Raw genomic sequence first — 25767 nt, 5'->3', positions numbered from 1 at the left:
AGGGAGAAAAGAATGAACTCAGAAAATTGAGGTGTGTGAGTTAAAAATACAGAGGCAGAAGGAAAAGGGGGGTGGGGTGCTAAGGGTTACTAGCAGGTCTCAGAATAGCTGATGAAAGCCAGCTCCCCTTTCATTATAATCTTTAGAGTAGTTTTAGCTCCACTTTTGTGGCTCATAGACCAATACTTCTCAAGCTTAATAGCATAGGAATCAATTGGGGATTATGTCAAAAAATGCAGATTCTTATTCAGGTTATTTGGGAGGGGGCGGGGGGAGCCAAGATTCTGCATGGCTAACAAGCTCCCAGGTGATGGATGCCAATGCTACTGGATCCAATGACCATAGTTTGAGTAGCAATGTCACAATGAACCAATAAAATAGCTGAATTTTTCAGGAAATTACTTCACAATGGTAACTGAGTGCTCCGATATCAGTGTTGCTTATATGGGTGCAGGGGACATACATGTTTGTCTTCCAGTACCCCTTAAGTAGTGACATGAAACACTTGCTAAAAATGTGCAGTGGATGGCAAGAGATTCCATCACCTCTCACAAGAGGTGCTGCCAATGACCATAGCATCCACGCTGTAGACAAAACTTGTTAACAGTTGCCATTTAAAATCTCTAATTTATTCCAGTAATCACATCAAAGTTCATTTTCTGACTTAGGTGGCCATTTATGATAGACGGAAAAAATATCTAAAAGGTATATATATGTTCCTAGCAGAGTATGATTGCTACTGTACTAATGCAGTTTTGATGTTAAACTGGTTACTGCCAAGAATATATGGCATTAAACAGAAGGCCTTCATTTAGTTTATCATTTCAAATTTTATATGTTGACCCTCTAACTAGAGCTGCACCATCTGTAAAGATGATGTCTCCATGGTTTTCTGACACCGTCAACATCGAATACCAGAAACGGAATGTGGAGAGGAAGGTGTGAACAATAGATCTTGCTTCCAAATGCTTTACTTTCCTTCTAAGGGAGCACTTTTACCTGGATTTCAAGTTCCCCTTTTATCCTTTTCCTGTTGCAGTGGGACACAGATGGTGTGAGGTGATTTTATGCATTCAGTCTAAAAGCATCAGCTCCCCTTTTCATTGACCAATCCATGCTGCTCACACAAAGGAAACATACTGGTGATTTATCTGGTGCAGTACAAATCAAGACTAACCAAAAGCAATTCAGTCCAAATCAGGGCCTAGCCCTGAGCAGGAGAAACTTACATGTCCCTTGATTGCTGTGAAAGCAATCACCATTTTTTATCTTGTTTTCCTCCCTCCTCCACTAAAAATAGGGGGCGGGGAGTATTAAAAGACTTGTGGAAGTAAGAAGTATTTCTGTCTTATTCATCATGTGATTTAAACTCTTGTAAGAACTAACAGTAGTGGGGAAGGGGAATTAAATCACCTCTGAAATAGAGTAAAAAGAAGCTACTCATTTAATCTTGCCAAATTTTGTCCTGACCAAAAATATAATTGCCACGTTTTCATATAATACTTTTGCACTTGAACAATTTAAGTAACATGAATAATCTCAACTGCTTGGCTGGGACTTCTGAAGTTTTCCTGTTATGTAGTAATACTTAACTAAGATATTTCAGAACATACAAAGCAAAATCAATGCTGGGAAAAAAATGTTCTTTTTGTTCTATGGTCTCTGTTTGGAAAATATTGCCATGTAGCATTTACGGTAACAGCTGTACAGTTAAACTTTAGGCACAAACTAAACTGTGGAGGATCTGTGCATAAATAAAATCCCCATGGCAACTAAATGTGCTACCAGATAACAGAGAAAAAAGGATTTATGTGTTTGCTGAGCTGTCTTGCCCTAAAGGAATTCTCCAGGCAAACGCAGGCCACCTGCCACATGTTATATTAAGCTCAGCCTTCTGGACCTATTTTCAAATCCACAGCAGAAAGGTCCAACTACTTTTATTTGGAAGTTTCATTGTTCTTTATTCCCAGCCCCTCCAAAAATAAACAACTCATTTTTCAACTCACAGACTCTATTTTGCCCTGGATACAAGAGATAATTAATGAATTTGTTTGTGATCCTATACATCTTGTTGATCTTACTCAAATAACAAGCTTATGTATAACAAAAAGTTCTTTTAATTGGTAGATATGCAGATTCTATAAAGTTGAAAAAAATCTGAAATACACACTCGCCTTTTCCAACATCAGGTAAACTGATCAGAACAGTGGTTGATGAGGAAGTTTCCAAGATTATGGAAGAAAGGAACTCAAGAGCAAGATTAATATCTTTTGCAAGTTTAACATGTAAAATATTTATAGTTACTTTCTCTTTTTAACTTTTGGAAAAGTATATTTTATTTCATTATTTATCTTTTTAATTGAATATATTGGGGTGACATTGGTTCACAAAACCATACAGGTTTCAAGTATACCTGGAGAAAAGTGGAGACTAGCTATAAACATTCTAAAATTTATAATAAGTTTATTAATTTTAAATTACTTAAAAATGTTCCTTTTGGTCTTTTAAGTATATTTTGCCAATTCCAACTCTCAAATCTAAAGATACTTGTTGATAATACTGAAAGGATTTAGGGCCAGGGAAAGGCAGTTAGGGAGGAGTCCATGGGAGAGGAATGCATACGTGATGGGGAGACAGTTCCAAGCCTCCAGACTGTTTACCCTACATACACAGAGGACAGAAGAATGTTACAAGATAAGGAGAAGAAGAAGGGGGAAGCGAGGCACCGGGTGAGCCTTGAAACTTAGAAACTGATACCATGCAGGGGAAAGGGGGAAATTGGCCAATTAGAAAAAATACATAGAGATATGAAATGAGGAAGGGTCCAATTAGAAAGTAGCATGTACAGACAAAGAAGCTGCCAACATTTATACACCCTGAGACAAAGAGACTCACAGAGAGGGTTGTTCCCCTTTGAGAACCCCTTCCCAGGGGAAGTTTGTATACTCTTGCAATAAACTTCCACGCTTTTGCTTAAAATTTTTTAGTCCATGATTATTTATTCTTCAAACTTTATAGAACAAGAACCCGCAATGAGAGTTCCAGCTTGCCATTCGGGGTATCAATACTGCACATTCATGTTGATAATACCATATTATTACATAATAATATTCAACTATTTTTTGAATATGTGAAAATAAAATGTGATTTATAGTACTTGAACTGGGAGAGGAAAAGAAACAAAAATACATTATGTGGCAGTCATTCAACATGATTCTCTATGAGAAAATGGGAAATTGGACTCAAATTTATACCTCCAAATTTGAGGTTTACTTCTCTGATAACAACTTTGCCCTCAAAGAAATAATGACAGAGTTATCACCTGTAAATAAACATAACTCTTATCTACTCCTCAACCTTGACTAAATTGTAGAAATATTAAGAGAATAAAGTTAGGCTATTTCTGCTTTGCTTGATATGGAAGTGAAAGGGGAAAAATGAGTCAACTGGCATACAAAAATGTCAAGGAAGATTATGAAACTAAAAAATTAATTGGTTGCTTTCACTCACTACTGGTATCATGTATTGATTACAACAAATTATTTTCAGGTATTTAATATCAATGAAAGGATTAATTATAAGCTTATTAAATAAAATATGTGAATTTATATTAAATAAGAAAGTTCTAATTTCAGTAGGCTTTTATTTGTTTTCTCTCAAAAATCTATGTTCTTTTATAGGCAGATTTCCACATTATCATCTAAGGACTGAGCAGTCTTCAGAAAGCTCTTGATTTTTGCAAACTACTAATTAGGCTACTCTGTAATACATTCAAATCAACCATTATAGCACAGTAGCTCAAAGAAATACCATTAAGACCAGATGCCCGGCCTTACACAGGCAACTCAACCATCCCAGTTAATGTAAGCCTTCCACAGCAAGGCTATTTTATGTCATGGTAGTAGATACTCTGAGAAATAGCAAGTGACCCCCCTTTAGTAGAGGTACAGTCTTCAGGTATGCTTTCTAGTAACTATGTACAGCAATAGCTCTCAAACATTTCTTACTGTGACTTGTAAACTATTCACAATCCCCTCTGCCCTTGAATTTTCTTTGTCTCCTCACTGCAATATAATGTTAATGCTGAGATACTAATGTATATCATTATTTTATATGTCATTTTATATTATAAAGGAATGACCAATTAACACTTTCTAAACACTCTGGACACAGGCAGTACTCCACAATACTTTCTGCTCTTCCTGAGTACACAGTTGGACTACAAGTTCCAGATTCCCTTGCTATTGAATGTGGCCATGTGACTGAGTTCTGACCAACCAAGTACAAGTACGAGTCGAAGTCACTGAGTGGGAACTTCCAGGTTTGGCCCATTATAAGCTTCCCCAGGTGATGCTACTTGCTTTTCTCTGCTTCTCGCTACCTGGGACAGAGTCAATACCCACAGGGATTCTAGAAGCCTGGCATAGCTTTTGTCAGTTTAGGTTTCTAAAATGACTAGGAGAAGCAACTTCCTTTCCACCAGTAATAAGGAATATTCTGGAAAAAGAAAATTTAGGTTTGTAAAAAAAAAAAAGCAGCTAGCACCCTGACCAGTTTGGCTCAGTGGATGGAGCATCAGCCTGTGGACTGAAGGGTCCCGGGTTCGATTCTGGTCCAGGGCATGTACCTTGGTTGCGGGCACATCCCCAGTAGGGGGTGTGCAGGAGGCAGCTGATCGATGTTTCTCTCTCATCGATGTTTCTAACTCTTTGTCCCTCTCCCTTCCTCTCTGTAAAAAAATCAATAAAATATATTTTTTTTAAAAGCAGCTAGCATTGTACTAATATAACATTTATCTTAGTAATGTAAGTTATTTTAAAGGAAGATATTCATAAACAGTCCATCAATTAAATTAAGTTGGGGAAGTTACATATATGCATATTTATATACGTATATATGATGCGTGTGTGTGTGTGTATATATATATATATATATATATATATATATATATGTATGTGTGTATATGTGAATGTATTTTTGTTTATTTCAGCAATTATGTTTTATTCCATTTTGAACCACAACACATGCTCCTATCGGAAATTTTTTGAGAAATTATGCAAAGCACTACACACAATTCCGAACCAGGATTAGCTCCTGCAAAATAGAACAAGGGTAGCAAAAAAATAGCATGTATACTGTTTAACTTCTAAATTATCAGCTAAGTATGTATGGAGATAGTTCAGTGAAATATTGAGATGTAACCCCTTTGTGACTCAACTGAAAACCTGTTCTTACTGAATTATTTCCTCCAAAAATCCACTTAAAGGCATTCAAACAGCCTACACAGTATTTTAAACATGGCCTTTTCTTTTTCTTTAAAGGAAAAGACAATTTGGATGAAATTCCTATGTGTATGTTGCAAAAAGTAGGTACTGAAACAGGATCATTGAAGTATATGATATGAACCTTGGAGCCTGCTAAAAAGCTGAAGTCCCTTTACCAGAAAAGACCTTTTCAAGTCTATGAAGTAGACATTAGGACATGGACATTTCTCCAGAACAGTGAGTTAGGCTAACTCATCAGGCAGCTGCAGGTCACCTTCATAACATTTTTCATATATGTCTTAATCACAGCCAGTACTCAGAGAAACCCAAAGTTTTAATCAAAGCAAATATATGATTGCATGTAATATGACCAAGATAGACTGATGACATCTTAACATAAAAACAGCAACAATTTGCTTTCAAAGTTATTTTCATATTCCAGTAACTCATATGGATGATTTCTAAATGGCATTCATTTCTTATGGACTTCCGTGACTCAATGTCTCTAGCTAAGACTGCACAGCTTACAGGACACACCGTCCCCATAATAGCCCAGTAAATAGCCAAGAAAAAAAATCAAGAAATGTCAAACTGGATTTCGTCAATAAGTAGAATTTATCATGAACACCAAATATATAAGGTAAACCCAAAATGTGCAAGTAAAACATACCTGTTGCTGGGCATTAAGTAAACATAAGGATCAGAAGAGGAGGTTTTCACCTACTGATGTAATTAAATTTGTGTAATTAAATTTTCAATCAGGACTGATGCCTCTCATAAAAAGTACCCTCTCAATCACCCACAAACTTTGCCAAATACCCAAGTACCCTACAACGCAAGTAGCCTTACCACCATATTGATGTCTCGCTGATTCTCAGCAGCACAGCATCTTTCTGCTTGAATCCGTGTGCTCGTGATTTCATGCCTCTCTACATATGAATCCCAAGAAGCAATAAATGTGCTGAATAGCATTAAAATGTTAAGAACTGTGCAGGCCTTCAACAATGTAATTTTTCATGATTCAAAGTAAATTCAACCTAACCATTCCTTTTTATTTTGGGAAACCTGTACATTAATAATGGAATATTAATGTAATACTGGAATATTGCTTCTGGGGATATAAATGATAAAGTGATAGGGTTTCCTTTGTGAATTACAATAGCAAATTTAATCTACAATGATAAAAGGACCATTTTGAAAATACTTTTAACTTTTTTCCTCATAAGAGCATGGATTCTTATAGAGCAATTGTGCCAATTAAGCCATTGTTATCAGCTTCAAACCATCCTTTTATGCCCTTCCCTGGGGTTCTGGGGCTAGGACTCTGCAAACCACATCTCTGCCTGGCCGGCCGCTCCGTGTTAGGCTCCACATGGTGGGCACTGAGGGGAGGCTGCTAGGCTGAGAGAGGAATGAGGGATTTGCTCTGTGGGCTTCCTGCCTGCTTCTATCAGCATCGCCCCAGCAGTATTTTTAACCCCAACCATGGCAGTTCCTTCCAAGGGCAGTACCTGGACACAGTGTGCTGTTTCTCTCACACCTGCAGAATCAGTCTCATCCTATCTAATAAAAGAGTAATATGCAAATTGACCATCATTCCAACACACAAGATGGCTGCCTCCATGTGGTCAAAGATGACTGCCCCCATGTGGACACAAGATGGCCGCCACAAGATGGCCAGCAGGGGAGGGCAGTTGTGCGTGATCAGGTCAGCAGGGGAGGGCAGTTGGGAGGGACCAGGCCTGCAGGGGAGGGCAGTTGGGAGGGACCAGGCCTGCAAGGGAGGGCAGTTGGGGGTGACCAGGCCAGCAAGGGAGGGCAGTTAGGGGCAACCAGGCTGGCAGGGGAGTGGTTAGGGGGTGGTCAGGCTGGCAGGAAGAAGCAGTTAGGGGCAATCAGGCAGGCAAGCAGTTAGGAGCCAGCAGTTCCAGATTGTAGAGGGTGCAGGCTGGACTGAGGGACATACACACACACACCCCATACATGAATTTCATGCACCGGGCCTCTAGTCACAAGATAAAGCAAAATCTTCAGAGACACCAGCCCTAGCTGGCCAATGTCCTGTCTGCGGAGGTCTGAGTTTCAGCTTCCTGAGGTCTCTTCTCTCCGCTCAAGTCTTAATAAGTCCAACCTCTTCACCTGTCTGTCCCCTGAGTCCTGGAGGTGGTACTTGCTTCCTCCAATTGCTATCTACGTGATATGTCAATGTTCTCATTTTACCCTTTTGGTTACTAGTTAACAACACTGTACCTAGTTGACAAATATTTTAATATTAAATCATCTCTGTTCAAATAGCTAGTATGGCTCCCATCTCCTGATTACAACTACTGATAACGAAATGTATGTGGCACATTCGATTAAACTTGAATTTCCCAAAATATGTTCTAATGATTACTAATGCTGCAAGGTACCCTAAAAAAATAAAAAAAGGCTTTTGTGTTGAAAAAGTTTAGGGAAACAGTATATCACAATCCTCCTATGTTTTATAACGATGTAATCTAGCAATGAACTTTAAGAAATCTTACTGTAAAATTGTTTAACGCAAGGTTTTACAAACTTACTTCAACCTGGAAACATTTCAAATAATTCTTATTAATACTGTGGATAATGAATTCAGTAGAACACATTTGGAAAATGTTTATCTTGGTTCTAATTGCATACTCAATTTATAACCCTTTAAAATAATTTTATATTATATAGATCATGAAACATCAGTCATACATAAAAAGCTGGAGACTATATAATATTTTCAACTATTCAAATAAATGCATATATACACATGTAATCTTGATTAATATAGGTATCTATGTATAAGTGTATGTAACAGATGATGTTTGTTAAATAAATTGGCTATTAAGTGATTAGGGTCTTGAAATGACTTCTGCTAAACAGAATTTCTCACTCAACATAATATATTCTAACCATCAGTGAAATACAATTATTGGACCTCTTAGCTAGGACACAGAAATGTCTTCTCATAAAGAACTATTGTTCAAATGGTTGTATTTATACCTATTAAAATGGACATGTGAATTATAGACCACAGGTTATGTGTACATGACTGTATAAATGTAAAAATGAAGAGAGACTTGTATACTCTCATAAACAGCATTGCTACACAATGGTGAGGTCCATCCCAGAGTAATCTGTGCTCAATAAGATATCCAAAACAGAATCAAATATCATTACAGCCTTCACCATCAGAAGCCCGGTATCATGTAAACATATAAACATGCAGCACTGAATATGTACCAGGAAAAGTACATTACTTTTGCAATGTCTAATACAGAATTTTACCCAGAGAGAGAGAGAGAGAGAGAGAGAGAGAGAGAGAGAGAGAGAAAGAGAGAGAGAGAGAGAGAGAGAGAGAGAGAGAGAGAGAGACTATACCACAGTCTCATTTCAATATTTCCTGGTATTCTAATACTTGGATATTCCACAGATTTCATTCTATTAATGTAATTCCCAGAAGCCATAAGAATAAAGATTTTCAGAGAAAGCTGCTAAGTGGTAGGCATTGAGTCAGGGTTATACACATAACATCTTAAATCTTCATGAAAACAAAAACCCCTACAAACTCATTAGTATACCCCCATTTTACAGATGAGAATACTGAGGTACAAATGTTTAAAAGTTTTCTTCTAATTACACAATTTTCATTTGCTGGAGTCAGAATGTGAAACAACATTTTAACCTCACACATAGCCCTGGCTTCATATGGGTCTTTGAAACAGCCAATGATTGTGGTAATTTAGAGATGTTCCACTGCATTTCAAAATTGGCTCAGGGAATGCGCTTCTTTATTATTACTAGAAATAGTTTATGGGACTAGTCATAAATCACGTCGGGACCATAAAAAAAAGAAAACAAGACAAGATAAAACAAAATCCTCTTCACAAACACATAAAAACAGTATAAGTTTTACTCTAACTTGATCTTTGTTAGATGCGATCACATAAAATACTCCACCAATAGATATGACAAATGCACTTTATATTTCAATGTGTCAAACCATTTCAATGCTCTGAAACTGTGTTGAAGCTGGCAGGCAAGCAGACTATATTAAATTTTTCTCTGCAATCGACTTCAATTCTAGACTGAATTATTGGAATTTTAGTGACCCTAAAAAAGGCTGTCAGAAATGATATTCAACGCAGAGTTTTCAAATCTAATGCTCTATTACACATACTTCACATAAAATAATATAGTTTCAATATAAACAAACCAGTCAAAATCAACATTCTATTTGTCCTTGTAATATTGTACACATTTTGATATTGATTTCCCATAGCAGATTCTTAAATGTACTTTCTTAAGAGAAAACTCATGGGCTACATTTTATAATTTAATAGTTGGTTTGGATATGATGCAGTTATAATGTTTTGCCCAAAATGTTTATTTTGTTTTTAAAACACATTAGCACAATAAACACACAGCTAATAGCTATTAGCAGACATGGATTTGTCAAAATTACTTTTTTTTCACTCATAGAACAAAATTGTCTTAAGAGACTTTCAGCAACATAAAAGCAATTGCACTGGGAGTTCAATTAGAGACCAGTGAACAGAGGGATGGCTTACCTCCCTTGTCTAGGCCTAGGAGGAGGACAGGCATCTTTCAATGCATAGAAGCCCTGAAAATAGGAATTTACAAAGCAATTGAATCTTGAATTTATTCTACTTCTCCTAAGAATTAAAAGCACATTGAGCACACATCTATGTTTTCACCACGGCCCCTGCTGCTGACTACTTAACACAATACCAGAACCATGCCTGTAGCTGGCAAAGAATGTTAAATCTCAAGAAGTGTCCATGTAAGAAAATTGGGAAATAAAGTGGGAAGCCAATTTGCTAATCTGAAAACATGTCCTTTTAAACTTCCACTACTTAGTGGAAAATATGTTTTTTCATAAAGCATGAAGCCACAGCCAGGTGTCTAAGCTGGTCTTTGGATTGTCCAGCCCTGTGACAGTGAGAAAGAACCCAGAGGGAAGCCCAGTAAAGCGCCCAGCTCATGAGGAGGTCTGGTCAAACCCCAGCTCCATCCTGGTACACAAGGAGCAGCACCAGCAGCTCTCACTCTGTCCAGAGGTGTGTGACAGCGCCATGGCCAGTGCCACCCAAACAGAAGCGATCTCCAAGGGTCCCCCAACCCACTCTTGAAGGCAAATAACTAAGAACAAACAGGTATGTCTTGTGCATGTATGCAGGTGTGCGTGCCTGCACATGCACGCGCACACACACACAAACACACACACACACACACACACACACTCTCTCTTATTTTCAAATGGATATTCAGTTATATACAGTGTTAAGGGAGAAAGAGTCCACTGGTTAGAAGCATTCAGAACTGAAATATTAGGCAGCAATATGGTATTCTTGGTTTTATAATATTTTATTGTGTGAACTGAGACAGGTTGTTTAGATTTCCTGCATATCAGTGCTGAGGTAAGTAGCTAATTAACACCTGCCTTTTCAAATTATTTTCTGGAAATAAAATTATTTTTTAAAAATTACAGATCATCATTACCTTGTACTTAGAGAAATAGCTTTCCTCATTTAAGAGTGGACTCCTTCTTAAGGCAGTCTGAAGCATAGGCATATTCCCAATCACTCAAAGTATTCAACTATTTACGCAAATTATTTCTTTCCCCTTCTACTTATTTATTTTGATCTTTAACTGAGGATATCTTTTTACTTTTTCACTGAATTTTTTTTAGAGAGAGAGGAAGGGAGGGAGAGAGACAGACAGAAATAGCCATTTGAAAGAGAAACATCAATCGGTTGCCTCCATTTGCACCCCAAATGAGAATGGAACCCACAACCTGGGTGTGTGCCCTGATCAGGAATCAAATCTGAGGCCATTCTGTGTACGGGACGAAGCTCCAACCAACTGAGCTACACTGGCCAGGGCTTATCTATTTATTTTGATTAACAAAACATCTGATACATAGTAATCCTGAAAATTTCACTCTAATCCAATTAGGATCATCCTGACTCACAGACCTGGGATGAACTCACACTGAACCCCAAAGCTGGATCTGAGCCAACAAGTTGGCATGTGGCAGTGGGCTAGGTAGAAAGAAACATTTCTTTTGAATTGCTGCTATTATCCTTGGGACAATCTCTGTAGCCAATTCATAAACTAGAGGTAAGGATATACTTACTCCCCCAAAATTATATACTCTCCTCAAAATAATGTCCAATATCTTTAGAAATTGGGACTAGTATTTCTTACAAAACTATTTCCAAAATTTTATAAAGGGGAAGAAAAGTCTGTTTCGCATAAATGTTTTTGTGTTATCAGTATAAAGAAATATCTTTAACAAGAATTTGGGACTTTAAGCATGCAAGGATGTAAAGAGATTATTCGGTCTAAGCCTTCCTATCTCTAGAAAGTGCTGCACTCAAAGCCTGCATCCACCTTTGGTTGACTTTATTTCATGTAACTAATCCAAAATCACAGACAAGAGAGTCAATATATCTTTAATATCCAAGTTCCAGAAAGAAGCAACAGACATTTATCTCCATCCCCAATGGGCATGATCTGAAAAGACACTAGCAATGCAAACTAAGACTCTTAAGTCTGACCATGCCGTTACCAGGTTTATATTTTAACTAAGATTTTGTTTTTGTTGTTTTAGGAGCATAGTCTCGATCATTTTTTTTCCTAGAGAACAATGTATGTTCAATATGCATGCCTGTCTTATTACCATAGATAGCATCAATAGCTATAACTAGAACTAACTCAGGACTAGTTAACACCATTGCCTGGTTGTGCAATTTATCTGCACATTTGTTTACTGTTGCCTGAGTCATTGTCACAAGGAGTAGTTTCCTGTGCCTCAGCAGTCCATGTAATCTAACTGAAAGATTTAGTTAAAAACAGGTTGAAATAATAACAGTAAGCAGCTGGATATCCAGTTCAGAACATGGAGGTGAAATATAGAACTGAACATGTTGTTTTCAAGTCATAAATTTAGACAATAAAAAGGCCAGATTGTGGGAATAACCACCATAATGGTAGTTCCTTGCTCCATTTCTCACTACTGTTCTTACTCAGTTTTCTCATCTTTAAAATGGAGTAAGGGAGTCATGCTTCAGATTCTTTATATGTAATAAAATTTACTGCTCCTTGAAATAAACTAAGTGCCAGTTTGCAATGTCCCCAAGTCATGTGATTATTTGCAACATAGACAGATACACCACAGATTGTTATCTTAGCATTTAACAAATATGACTAATTCAATTTGTATGATGCCATGATTGGTTAATTTTAAACCTTTATATTTCTTACCCAAACATACAGATTTAGGGCTTGGAATATACAAAAATATAGAGAGATCATTCAGCTTAGGCCTGCCCCCCCCCCTCTCTCTCACACACACACACACACACACACACACATATTCTTCCTTCAAGTGCATTAGATCTTTTCCCACATTGTAAACCATCTTCTAGATGCATTCCTTGTTTGCTTAGCAAAACTTCCCTTAAGCACCAGCAACAGATGAACCCATTATCCATGCTGACATGCTTCATCTTTATAAAATGAACTGTCTGCAAAGTCAAATAAACCAAACAAAAAAAAATGGGCACCATCCTTTTTAAAATCCATCCCAAGTGCAGAACATACTCAATTGTCTGATAAATTGGTTGAAATTTGCCACTAGAATTGAGTCACTGAAGAGTTCATTTCTGTCACCATATTAACTGTGTCATGTAGCAATTGCACCTAATGAACTTAATGTGGCTTATGGCCATGTACTGCTTCCTCTCAGAAACAAAATCTAAATGTCCCTGAATCTGGCCAACCGGCATCCATAACTATCTCAGTAGAGACACACAAGCCACCAGAGTTCCATTTTGGCCTCTGGTATTTTTATTTCACGTTTTCTCGAAATGTAAGATGTTTGCACTAAAATACTCAGCAGCTTTTAAAAATAAAAAAGAGCCAGGGAAGAAACCTGTAGTTTCTTTCTCACATGTTCACAGCTCATAAAATTTCTCTGACTCAGGACAGTGTGGATAAAGAGGAGTCTCAAATAAGATTAATCGCCAAATGCAGTAACTTATGGGCCTCTACCCGTATGAACTAAAATGGAATTGTCCTCAGAAGTAGAAGAAACATAAAAGGAAAACAAGCATAGGACTTACAAAAATCACGGCAGTTCAATAAATTTTGGGAATGATACTAAAGCCATACTGTAATGCTAAACTCCACTTGATGCTTCAAGGACCCTGTCGTAAGTAAAAGTGCTAGAACAAGGTCCTTCCGATATTTACAGAAATGAACGCACCGCACCCTGGGATGCAATGGTCGGAACGATAGTGAGTCTGAGATGTAGGTGGACACCCTGTAGATTTTTCTATACAGTTCTGTAGTTCTTCCTTTGTGTGTGTGTGTGTGTTTCTTATTGAAGGCAGATTCCATAAGGGCTTAAGGGTAAACAGGAGCTCTTCTCCTCCACAGCACATGTACATTTTGAAGAGTTTTTTTTTTCCTTTTTCTCTAAGTGAACCCCTTCTTTCTCTCTGCCCCACAGGAGCTGCGTGCCCAATGCTGATCTTGCTGCCACTCATCCCTCATTGAAGCTCAAAAGGCGTGGTTTCCATCTTAGGAAGTCTAAACAGGACCATCATTCGTACTCCTGCTTCCCTCCAAACACAGAAGAGTATCTGGGAAAAACCATCCTTGGCTTCTGCCCAGACATGTGGGAGCTAATTTCTAGATGATGCTACTCCAACTCCCTTCGTTACTACCACGGCCAAAATCTCAACACGGCCAAATCTCTGCTCGTCCATGCCTGAGAGGCCTGACCTCAAAATAAAACTTTAAAGTCGAAAGCTAAGGCAATTAAAATTTCACAGTGCAAATAAATCTTGCCAATTGCTCTTTGGCAATATCTTCAAGGATGCTATTTCTCTACAACTGATCTTCACTATAAATGGTATTCAGCACCTTTTTAGCCCCACGGACGATATAACTTGTGAAAACCGAAACATGTAGAATACATTCAACTCTGTAACACCCCTTAACTAAACCGGGTGCTGGCAAAACAGACAGAACAGCGCTGTGTCAGAGGCTGATGGTAAGTCTGCAGGCAATGGCACCGCTGGGACCCTGACATGGGCCAGAAGAGGTGGAGCCCAGGGACTGGACAGCAAAGGCTCCTGGGAAAGCATAGGGCCAGGAGCGCTGCGACCCAAGGCCAGGCCCCCAGGATTAGCCTAGGCAATGGGCATGGAAACAAGCTCATCCTCTGGGGCCAATGAGTAGCTGTATGACCTCACGTTTTCTCCTTGGACAGTGAAACAGGAAGTGCTCCCTTTGTCGCGGGAGCACTATTTGCAGGCCTGCTGAACTAGGGCCTGCAGTCCCATCATAGCCCCACGAGCTTACCTGAAGCTTCATACATGGAACACATTCCTCACCAGGTGCTGTTCTAGCTTAAATTAGAGTCTCTTCTAGCTTAAATTCCTTGTAAGTGTATCACTACTACCATCATCTTGTTTAAAAAAAAATGCCCATTTTTTCAAATAGTTAAATGAAGTAAACACTTTAGAAATACCCAGAGACTGCTAAACTGAAAAATAATAATTTGCCATTTAAAAATAGCTTTTTACACATACACACACACACACACACCCACATACACACACACACACGTGGAAAAGCTAAGAAGTTACCTTAATAAATCAGATTTTCTAGCGGGAGGGGGTCAGAATCATCCATATAATTGAGGTAAGTTTTCTTTGTTTTTATCTGATTCAGAGCCTATCTTAGGAAAAACTGTCAAGTACACAACCGCCACCATCAGAAGCCACCCACGTACATAGTCCATGCCTTCCTCCCTTTCCTCCTCAGGTCCATTTCCATTCCTAGCAGTGCTGGCAATGGGAGCGTCTCTGTTCGCTGTGTCCTTCCTATGTGGCTAGGCAGGGGTCTCGTGGCGTTTCCTGAATCTTCCCCTCCTAGATTTTAAGGCAATTAAAATTAAAAAAATAACAAGAGCAGCTAACATTTATTGCGAACTTACTATATATCAGGTGCTTTACACGATTATTCACTTAGTCCTCTACTCAGCCCTATAAATTAGTTTCTATTTTTATCTCGGTCTTAGAGATGAAAAAGGCAAGGTTCCAAAGGCTAAGCAAGCTGCTCACAGCCACATGGCTAACAGCAGAGCCATGATTTGAACCAGGTGTTCTAATGAGCCAGAAGGCTTACCTACCCCTGAATACAATCCCGTGTGGCAAGTTCTCCTACTGCCTAGTCCAGTGGTCGGCAAACTCATTAGTCAACAGAGCGGCAAACCGCAGCTCGCGAGCCGCATGTGGCTCGTGAGCTGCAGTTTGCCGACCACTGGCCTAGTCCTCGCCCTTTCTCCTTCATTTGCTACTCCAGAATCAACTCTTTCTTGTCCACTATGTTCTATTCCTACCAGATTTTTCATATTGTCAAAATGAGAGGCAACTTAATAAACATGTCCACAATAAAGTCCTAAGAGCAAATGACCATATAGGGAATGATTTGGGGATGGGGGTGGGCAAGACTCCAGGAAGGGAGAACAAATAAGAGGCTGATTCAGGCAGGATAACGGTGGCCTGATATGGGTTATGGCAGTGGGAGTGGAGATGTGCGCAGATGTGACATCTATTTAGGAGGTAGTATCACCATAGCGTAGCGCCCGATTGAATACAGGTAAGAGAAAATGAGGTGGGGAAACAAGAATGATGGCTCTGTTTATAGTTTATAAAACTGGGTGAATGGTGATGCCATATATTGAAACAGAGAACAGGAAAGGGGAAACAGGTTGTAGCAGGATCTAAAGAGTTCAGTTTAGTAATGGAAGTCATTGGGGATTGTTGGATATTCATGAACAAAAGGATTGGGGTGAGTATGTCTGAAGCTCAGCAAATTGGGACAGTGACATAAATTTGGCCACATTAAGCATAATAATGTAAGCTATAGGAGTGAATGTTATTGGCTCAGATCCCATAATTTAACTCTGGCTCTAATTTTAGGCATTTTTTTTCCACTAAAGAGGGTCAACAGGCTCAACCAGCAATGCTTTTCATACCTGATCAGTGTATCATTCATCTTCCTCTAATGAGGTGTTTAGTTTAGAAATATAGTTTCTAAGAGTAGACACAGGTTTAAAGATACAGTTCTTAAGACCTTTAAAAATAACTTTTCAATTGCTGCATATACTATCAACAAACCCCTGGGCCACACTTTTGTATTCCGGTTTTACTATTTTAAGTTATCATCATTGATATGTTGCCCACTGAACATGTCTTTGTTTAAAACACACCTGTGCTCTCTCTTCCTCTAAATTATATACACATACACACACACACACACACACACACACACACACATATAAAGGATTTGTAGCTTCTCTTTTGTAATAAAATTTGCTAACAGTGCCACTAGCGAGTTAGGTTTTTTTTATTAGAGTACATTTTATAAATTCAGAAGAGACTGGAAAAGGAAAGGCTTAAATTGGTATGCATTTGAAATGCTCAAGTATTAGACACTGGCATGAGGATCTGTATTCACGGGTGTATGAGCATGTGTGTGCATATGTGTGTGCCTACAGCTCTGTGTATGTACATGTGTGGTGATGGCAAGTGTGGTGAAACTGACCTAAAGGGTAGCTATTTCAGGAAGAATTAGTCACATGATTCTGAATACTCCCTAACTGGGAACACAGCATTACAATTTATTACCATACTGATGACCCTTCAAATGTAATAAAGAATATAGTAAATCAGAATAATTGATAATTCAGGGTCATTTGAAGTTCAGCCTCACATTATATAATAATGTGAAAAAATATATTGCAGTAAACATTTACCTTCATACAAAAAAAACACATTTCAGCACTTTATAATCAACAGCAGAAATACAATGAACCCAGAGGCTGGAACTTAGCTGGTGTTGTAGTGTAATTAAAGATAATCCCACATCTATTAAAACTGAACCTAATTGCTTATACTGTAAACTTTAGATCAGGGGACAATATGCACTAAAAGTAATTTATGTTCCAGAACATTCATTAATTCAAACTGATCTATCATCCAGATAAAGGAAAACTTCACAAGTATGAATTAATTTAAAGTCACATTAATAGCATTATTTGGTTTTTTAATTGACATATAATAAAAAAGTTAATAATTTACTAAAATTTTTGTTTTGCCCCTTGTAATATAAATGTAACTACAATAGTCTTAGTAGGATTTTCTATTATGAATAAAGCAAATAAATGCTATTCTGTATAAAATATATTAGGAAGTGATTCTGTAGATATCAATTATTTGCATACATCAGAAATCTTATTTTTTGCTAGATAAAATTGTCTTACAATTGTCACAACTAGCCTGGCCAAGTGTTGCTCAGTGGTTAAGCATTGACCTGTGAACCCAGAGGTCCTGGTTCTCTTCCCAGTCAGGACATATGCCTGGGTTGCCAGTCAATGAGTCTCTCTCATCATTGATGTTTCTCTCTCTCTCTCCCTCTACCTTCCTCTCTCTAAAATCAATAAAAATTGATTTTTAAAAAAATTTCACAACTAAAATTGTTCTAAATGAGTGGTTCAGTTTATTAACGGATCAGAGTAAAATCTCTCTATGGCAACTTTGTATCTTAAATGCCAGGGTAATGAAATTGGTTGTTTAAAGCTGAAGTGAATATTCAAAATAAGAAAAATTACCTTCTCATTATTAGCCTCTAGTCAAAATGTTTAAAATCACCTAATCAGAAAAGAACCTGGTTGGAGGTCACTCATAAAAAAAATTACCATTTTCTTAACACAGAAAAAAGAGAGTCACTAAGAGCACTGACCACTCAGCCATGTCAACAGGGACAAAGTGACTCTGGCCAGTTCTGGGCTTAGTGGGGTTACATGTACTTGCCTTAAATATTTTAAAATCCTTAGTTGAGTAAGTTACTCATAAACCAAAACTTTCTATATAGGACAACAAAATAGGGGGAAACTTGGATTGTAAAAACCCAACTATTTCTTCAGCAGAGTATTTCTCTCTTTCCCCCCCAGTTTGGATGCCAATGATCACAAATATAAGAACCTAGAGTATAAGCCAAATGAGGCATGGCTACTGCCAGTCCGGTAGCGATTTTCCACATTTATTTAAAAAGTGTAAAACTGGTTATTCTTAGATACTTAGATAGGTATATACTTAATTACAAAATTTCTAAATATCAGCTCTTCCCATTTTGCTTTTTCCTTACGACAGACTGCCAACTAGCCCCTGATTGGTTTAGAATACCTTATTCAAACGGTATGCATTCTTGTCTATGCTTTGTCCTCTTACAGTATATTTCTTGAACTAATGATAAATACTATTTAGTTTTCATTTAATTTTAAGTAATTTCTTTTAGAGAAGAGAATTTCTTTTACACAAAGCATGTTCAAACTTTAGGATCTCAGTATCACATCTTTACGTTCAAACTATATTTTTCCTGTATTCTATGTAAGTTAGAATTTTAAAGCCAGGGTTCTGAACCTAGAGTTCACAGGGCCCATGAAATACAAGCAGAATTTTGCAAGTATTAAAAATATGCAAAGGTGGCCATATAATGTTCAGAGCGTTCATCAGATTTTTAAGCGTCTATGTCCTCAAATTCAGTAACAAGTGAACTGTGGTACTGAAACCTTATGTGAATTACGCTGCTTATTTGTACTGAAGCCCTTGCCAAAGCCCAGCAGAGCAGTGGAAAGCAGCAGCAGAGGCGCCCTGGCTGCCTGCTCAGCAGCATGAGCTGCAAATTCAGGGGAGGTGGATTGTCTGGGGCCTCCCTCAGGGAACCTCCACTGTTCCAGGGAGAATTTGAGGATCCAAACTGAGCTGCACCTGACCTTGCCTACAGGGGCTATTGTGTAAACTAGAAAAGTCCCCCAGGTTCTTTCTCTGGACAGACTGCTTCATGGGTGCAGGGCTGGGCCCCTGGAACAGGGTCTGACGTTTGGTTGCCAGTGGTGGCTGGACACAGGTGTGCAGAACACAAACTGCACAGTTGGTTTTGGGCTCAGACAACTTAAAGACCGAGACACCAGTTTCCTTGTCGCATCACTCTTGAGGGAAAGGGAAGGCCTCTGCAAGCTCACACGGCTTTCCTGACTTATTTCTAAGTCGGTCTCACTTGAGAGTCTTAATCTCTGTATACCAAGTTAGGTGACATACAAAAAGTCTATGCTGATAAGCTAGTTTTATTATTTTCATTTTTTAAAATCTAATTAAATAGCTTTAATTTAGATAATGTAGGCCTGGTCTTTGGTAACATAATCTTAGATTCGCTCAATAAATCGATTATAAATAGCACTTGAAATTAGACCTTGGCTAGAATCAACTTTTGTGCATTTACTACCTCTCACATGTCTGAGTCCCGGTTTCTTAAAAAGGTCATTTTGAGTAATTAAGCAGAACTACCACAAAGTAGGAAGTCAATATCTTGTATTCACCATTGTCACCATTGCCATCATCATCATCACCTTTGAATCAGTCATCTCCATAAATGGTGCCAAACTGTTTAGATAACCATATGGGCCTTGACCTCTTGCCACACACCAAAACTAATTCTAGATGGATTGTAGATCTAAAGGTTTTTAAAAGAAAATATATGTAAACATTTTCAAAATGCTGAAGAGGGCAATGACTTTGTAATTAGGACACAAATATTTGTAAAAAATAAATTCAAATGCATAAAGGACTTAAAGGTAAGACGGGAAACCATAAAAATATTAGAGGAATCCACATGCAGCAAAATCTCAGACATGTGCCAAAGCAATATCTTCACCCCAAAGACCTGTACAGCTCCTAGGGCAATGGAAACTAAAGAGAAAATAAACAAATGTGACTACATCAAAATAAAAAGCTTCTGTACAGCAAAAGAAACCATCAACAAAACAACACGAAAGCCCACTGCATGAAAAAACATTTTTGCCAATGTTATCACCGATAAGGGTTTAATCTCTAACATTTACAGGGAACTCATACAACTTAGCAAGAGGAAAATAACCCAATCAAAAAAATGGGCAACGAACCTAAATAGATACTTTTTGAAAGAGGACATAAGGAAGACCAAGAGACATATGAAAACATGGTCAAAGTCACTAATCATCCGAGAGATGCAAATCAAAATGACAATGTGATACCCTCTCAAACCTGTCAGAATGGCCATCATCAACAAATCAACAAACGACAAGTGCTGGTGGGGATGCAGAGAAAAAGGAACCCTCCTTCACTGCTGGTGGGAATGCAGACTGGTGCAGCCACTGTGGAGAACAGTATGGAGTTTCCTCAAAAAACTGAAAATGGAACTCCCATTTGACCCAGTAATCCCACTCCTAGGAATATATCCTAAGAAACTAGAAACACCAATCAGAAAGGATATATGCACCCCTATGTTCATAGCAGCACAATTTACAATAGCTAAGATTTGGAAACAGCCTAAGTGCCCGTCAGCAGATGACTGGATCAGAAAACTATGGTACATCTTCACAATGGAATACTATGCTGCCATAAAAAAGAAGGAATTACTACCATTTGTAGGCACCTGGATGGAATTAGAGAACATTATGCTAAGTGAAATAAGCCAGTCAATGAAAGAAAAATACCACATGATCTCACTCATTTGGGGAAAATGAAAAACATTATAAACTGATGAACATAAAGATAGATACAGAGGCATTAAAGCATCAAACATACTGTCAAATTACAGCGGTAAGGTTAGGGAGAGGTGGGGGAAATAAGAGATCAACTGAAGGACTTATATGCATGCATATAAGAGTAACCAACGGATGCAAAACATTGGGGGGTGAGGGCATGTATGGGAGTGGGGTGTGGGGGCAATGGTAAGATATGTACACATATAATACCTTAATAAAAAAAACAAACATTTTTGCCAATGTTATCACCAATAAGGGTTTAATCTCCAACATTTACAGGGAACTCATACACTTAGCAAGAGGAAAATAACCCAATCAAAAAAATGGGCAACGAACCTAAATAGATACTTTTTGAAAGAGGACATAAGGAAGACCAAGAGACATATGAAAACATGGTCAAAGTCACTAATCATCTGAGAGATGCAAATCAAAATGACAATGTGATACCCTCTCAAACCTGTCAGAATGGCTATCATCAACAAATCAACAAAGGACAAGTGCTGGCGAGGATGCAGAGAAAAAGGATCCCTCCTTCACTGCTGGTGGGAATGCTGACTGGTGCAGCCACTGTGAAGAACAGAATGGAGTTTCCTCAAAAAACTAAAAACGGAACTCCCATTTGACCCAGTGATCTCACTTCCAGGAATATATCCTAAGAAACTAGAAACACCAATCAGAAAAGATGTATGCACCCCTATGTTCATAGCAGCACAATTTACAATAGCTAAGATTTGGAAACAGCCTAAGTGCCCATCAGTGGATTAAAAAACTGCGAGCCGCAGTTTGCCGACCACTGGCCTAACCAACGAACACAGACCCCGGGAGGGTGAGGGCATGAGTAGCGGGGTGGGGGGCAATGGGGAGATAGGGACACATATGTAATACCTTAATCAATAAAGAATATATATATATATATATATATATATATATATATAAATTTTACACTCATCAAAGTTAAGAATTTCTGTCATTTACAAACAAAAGAGTAAAAAGAAAAGATTTATTGGGGGTGATCTATTATCCGAAATATATAAAGAACTCCTACGGATTAATAAAAGTAGGCAGATATATAACCCAACAGAAAAAAATTGGGCAAAACACTTGAATAGCTGATACTTATTTGCCAGTGAGGTCTAAAAATGTGTTCACCTTCACTGGTCATCAGGAAATTACAAATTAAAACCACAATACAATACATATCTACCAGATGGCTAAAAATTGAAGACAGAACACAAGTATCGGCAAAGATATGGAGCCAATATCTTGAACTTTTATATATTGCTGATGAGTGAATAGCTTGTTATAACCACTTCTACAAAAGATAAGCAAATGCATACTGTATGAGCAATTACACTTCTAGATATATACCTAGCAGGAATGGGGACATATGCTACCCCAAAGACCTGTACAAAGGTTTTCATATCTATACTATTAGTAACAGTTCAAATGCTGACCAACAGTAAAATGGATCAACTGTGGTACATTCTCAAAATGAAACACTATACAACAATGAGAATGAACTAGCTATAATGATACATAAGCATATGGCTAAATCTTACAAACATAATGTTGAGCAAAAGAAGTAAAATAACAAAAGAATACAAACTATATGATTCCATTTATCTGAAGTTCAAGGACAAGCAAAAAGTTATCTATATTATCAGGAAACAGAATTACTCTTGGAGTGGAAAGGAAAATAACCAGAAAGGGACAGGAGAGTGTCTTCCAGGTGTGGGTAATATTTTATCTCTTGATTAAGGTTGTGGTTCCATACAGGCATTACCATTTTTATGTCAAGCTGGCAGAAAAGTAGTTAACGTAACTGTTGGCACATTAAACAAGTGTCGGCAGAGTTCCAAATGACTATCAAAGTGACATTTAAAATATGACTCAGTAGTAAATCAAACACTAAGATAAACAAGTTGAAGAGCTAAACTTAGAGGAGCTACCGAGGACGCTCTTCTGGTCCTGAGTGACCACCAAGGAAAGAGACCGTCAACGTTCTGTCTTCCAGAACATTTACACCTGCAGGACCTGAGAGAATCCTTGATCTTATAAACTACTCATTTTAAGATTGCCAAACCATGGATATGAGCTCACAATGACAAGAAAATAAAGTGAATCAATTTATTCAAAGAAATTTAGATTATGTATTTAGCACAACTCTGTTATTTCCCATATGAGGGAAATGAGGCCCAAAGAGGCAGAGTCAATACACGAGGTTACGACTTTGACTAATGACAAGACCTCAGCTAGAAGACTGGGCTACTGATTCATGTTTAATACTAACTTCATTCACAGTTCTCACGAACCACACTGCCTCTTTTTAGTGTCCAAAAACCGGCTTGAATTTTCTGAAACTGAACTGGCTTACATCGATCAAGTCTGAACATTTAACAAGAGGGAATGCAAAATGGAAGAGTTAAGTACAGTCATGACAACTAAGATCTAAGAGTTGGTCAAGCAGTACTTTCTATCTGACCTAATGAGCCCTTTGAATAGTTCACTTGGCATTTGCAGAAAGGGGACAGATAGGCTGTGAGAGAAGGTCTCAGAGTTTTAAAAAGATAATGCCAGAATTCCCAGGAGAAATCTACCTTCTAATAAAACATACTGGCATAGAGATGCATGGAAAGCTTTCTAAGTCTGACCATATTAGGGTAGACGGGGAAAGGGGCGAGTTTCCCTACCACTGGACACTGAGAACAAACCACAGCACTGCCGATACTAGGCCACTGATTCAATCTAAAGGTCCCCACTTTATGAACACTAGATCCATAAAATTAAGCTGGAATCACCTTCACTATGGAACAGAGACAATGGCCATGCCTTCCTCCAAAGCTTTATTTACTTTAGCTCACCAGCATCCTGACTTTCTGCTGATATTCATCTGGACAAGGTACCTTTTCACCAAGAATACCATGAAGGCCAGGATTTATTGCCATAATGAAGTTCTTTCAGATCTCTGTTTTCTCTGCAGAGGAGAGGAGGAGAGGCGTTCATCTCACCAGGCAGCTTATTAGGATTAGCACTGAATAAGACACCACAGAATGTCAGGCCTATCAGTTACTAAACATGCATCATACAAACTTTGTCTTTGCGAGAACCTCTGCTCTGCATTTGTCATCCACCTGAATAATTAACAAGTACATGCTGCCTGCCAGCAGCTTAGGGAATTAATTTCCCCAGATTAAATGCAGATCACGTCCACAAAAACAGACCACACACACACTGCACTCCTTCCTTCCAACCACGAAAGGTACAAAACACAATGCACAACCTCCAATTTTAAAGTGATTTAGACTCAAGGATCGTAAACTCAGACATTTAGTATTTTGAACATCACTGTGATGGTCATCTGGACCTCTTCTGTCACTTGTTTAATGTCCAAACACTCAATTTACTACTTTTCTGCAAGCTTGAAATAAAATAATTCCACAATCCTAAATCTGTGTGAATAACTGCAAATTATAAGAACTATACCCATTAAAATCTTTCTGAAAAACATCTACTGCACAACAAAAACAAGAACAAAAACAAGATACCTATGTGGTAACATGGAAGAACCAAAATTTAAAGCAAAAATTAGTTTTGGAGGCTTTCAAATATGCAATATTGTTGCAATTAATTTGCACATTCCTAATTTCTTTTGAAGCTAATAATTATATATGTTCATATCTCTTCATCATCTAATTGAGCAAGATAAAATGTGTGGCCAGTAATGCAGAGGGAAGATCAGAGATCTATAACTGAAGCTCTTCACAGTTAAAATGTTGATTTCCCATATATAAAACAATTTTTTTAATGATTGTAAGTGAATAATTTCAAAATTGAATGCATCTCTTTAATTCCCACCTTCTAGCCATTATGTATTGTCCATAAAGTTGACGGTATTGAAGATAGAGGGAGTAGCCTTTCATTTAGTTAAGTTGTATCCAAGAATGAAAATACCTTGCTTTTTTCTTTTATCTTCAAAGTGTGATTTTAATGGAGGCTGACTAGCTTTCTACACTATGGAACATTTGTTAAACTGTCTTTCTCATCTTCAGTTCAGATCATTTTTTTTTTTTTTTTTTTTTGGTAGGCACATTCTAAACCACCCTAAATTGTGGATATATTCACTGCTCTTATATACAGTAGGCACTAGAATAGTGAGGCCCTCACTAAATTTACCATAAACTTCACTGAAGTATGAAGACAACTTTTAATGTAAACACATTTTTATTTTGGTGTGTGAGTACATTATAGGTTTATTAAAATATACTCCTGCCAAGAAAATTGATCTATGTCTATATGCTAAGTGTTCATTAGAATGACATAGCACACTTTAAACTTCCAGACTTGACTCTATGTAAGGAGATACTCTTACCCTTTTGTTTGAAGAGCATATTTATGTGTGTACAATGGTTCAATATTTGCATAAAATTACCTCTCTCTCAAAATCAGTATGAGCATTAACAATATAATACTGCTTTTTTATAAATTTATCTCATGAAAAACTTTGATATTATTTATCAGATATTTCTACTTTAAAACAGCTAACCAAAGATAAATGAATTTCCAATTAATCATTTGAATAAACAAAAATGATTTAAAAATTTGCATTGCAGTGAGGTGAGGTACTTAGTACTTCCTAGCATTAATGAGATCATTTATACTGAAGTCATTAGCTTTCTTCGTTCCCTAATTATTAATAGTTACATTATTAGAAAACAAATATCCTGCATCAAATTAACACAGTATGTTAAGCTTAGCTGAATTTATTCTGGGAGAAATGTTCGACTTAGACTCTATAATTTTAATATATTT

At 37.7% G+C, this 25767-nt stretch overlaps 1 protein-coding gene across 17 annotated transcripts in view; it reads right to left on the bottom strand.

Moving 5' to 3' along the window:
* NPAS3 (neuronal PAS domain protein 3) overlaps positions 1 to 25767 on the bottom strand; it is a 914130-nt gene that overhangs the window by 728646 nt on the left and 159717 nt on the right. The window lies entirely within an intron of this gene.

The sequence above is a fragment of the Plecotus auritus genome (genome assembly GCF_963455305.1).
Source record: "Plecotus auritus genome assembly, chromosome: 1".
Classification (NCBI taxonomy): domain Eukaryota; kingdom Metazoa; phylum Chordata; class Mammalia; order Chiroptera; family Vespertilionidae; genus Plecotus; species Plecotus auritus.
The sequence above is the reverse complement of the archived record's forward strand: the minus strand, read 5'-3'. Positions and strand labels throughout refer to the sequence as shown.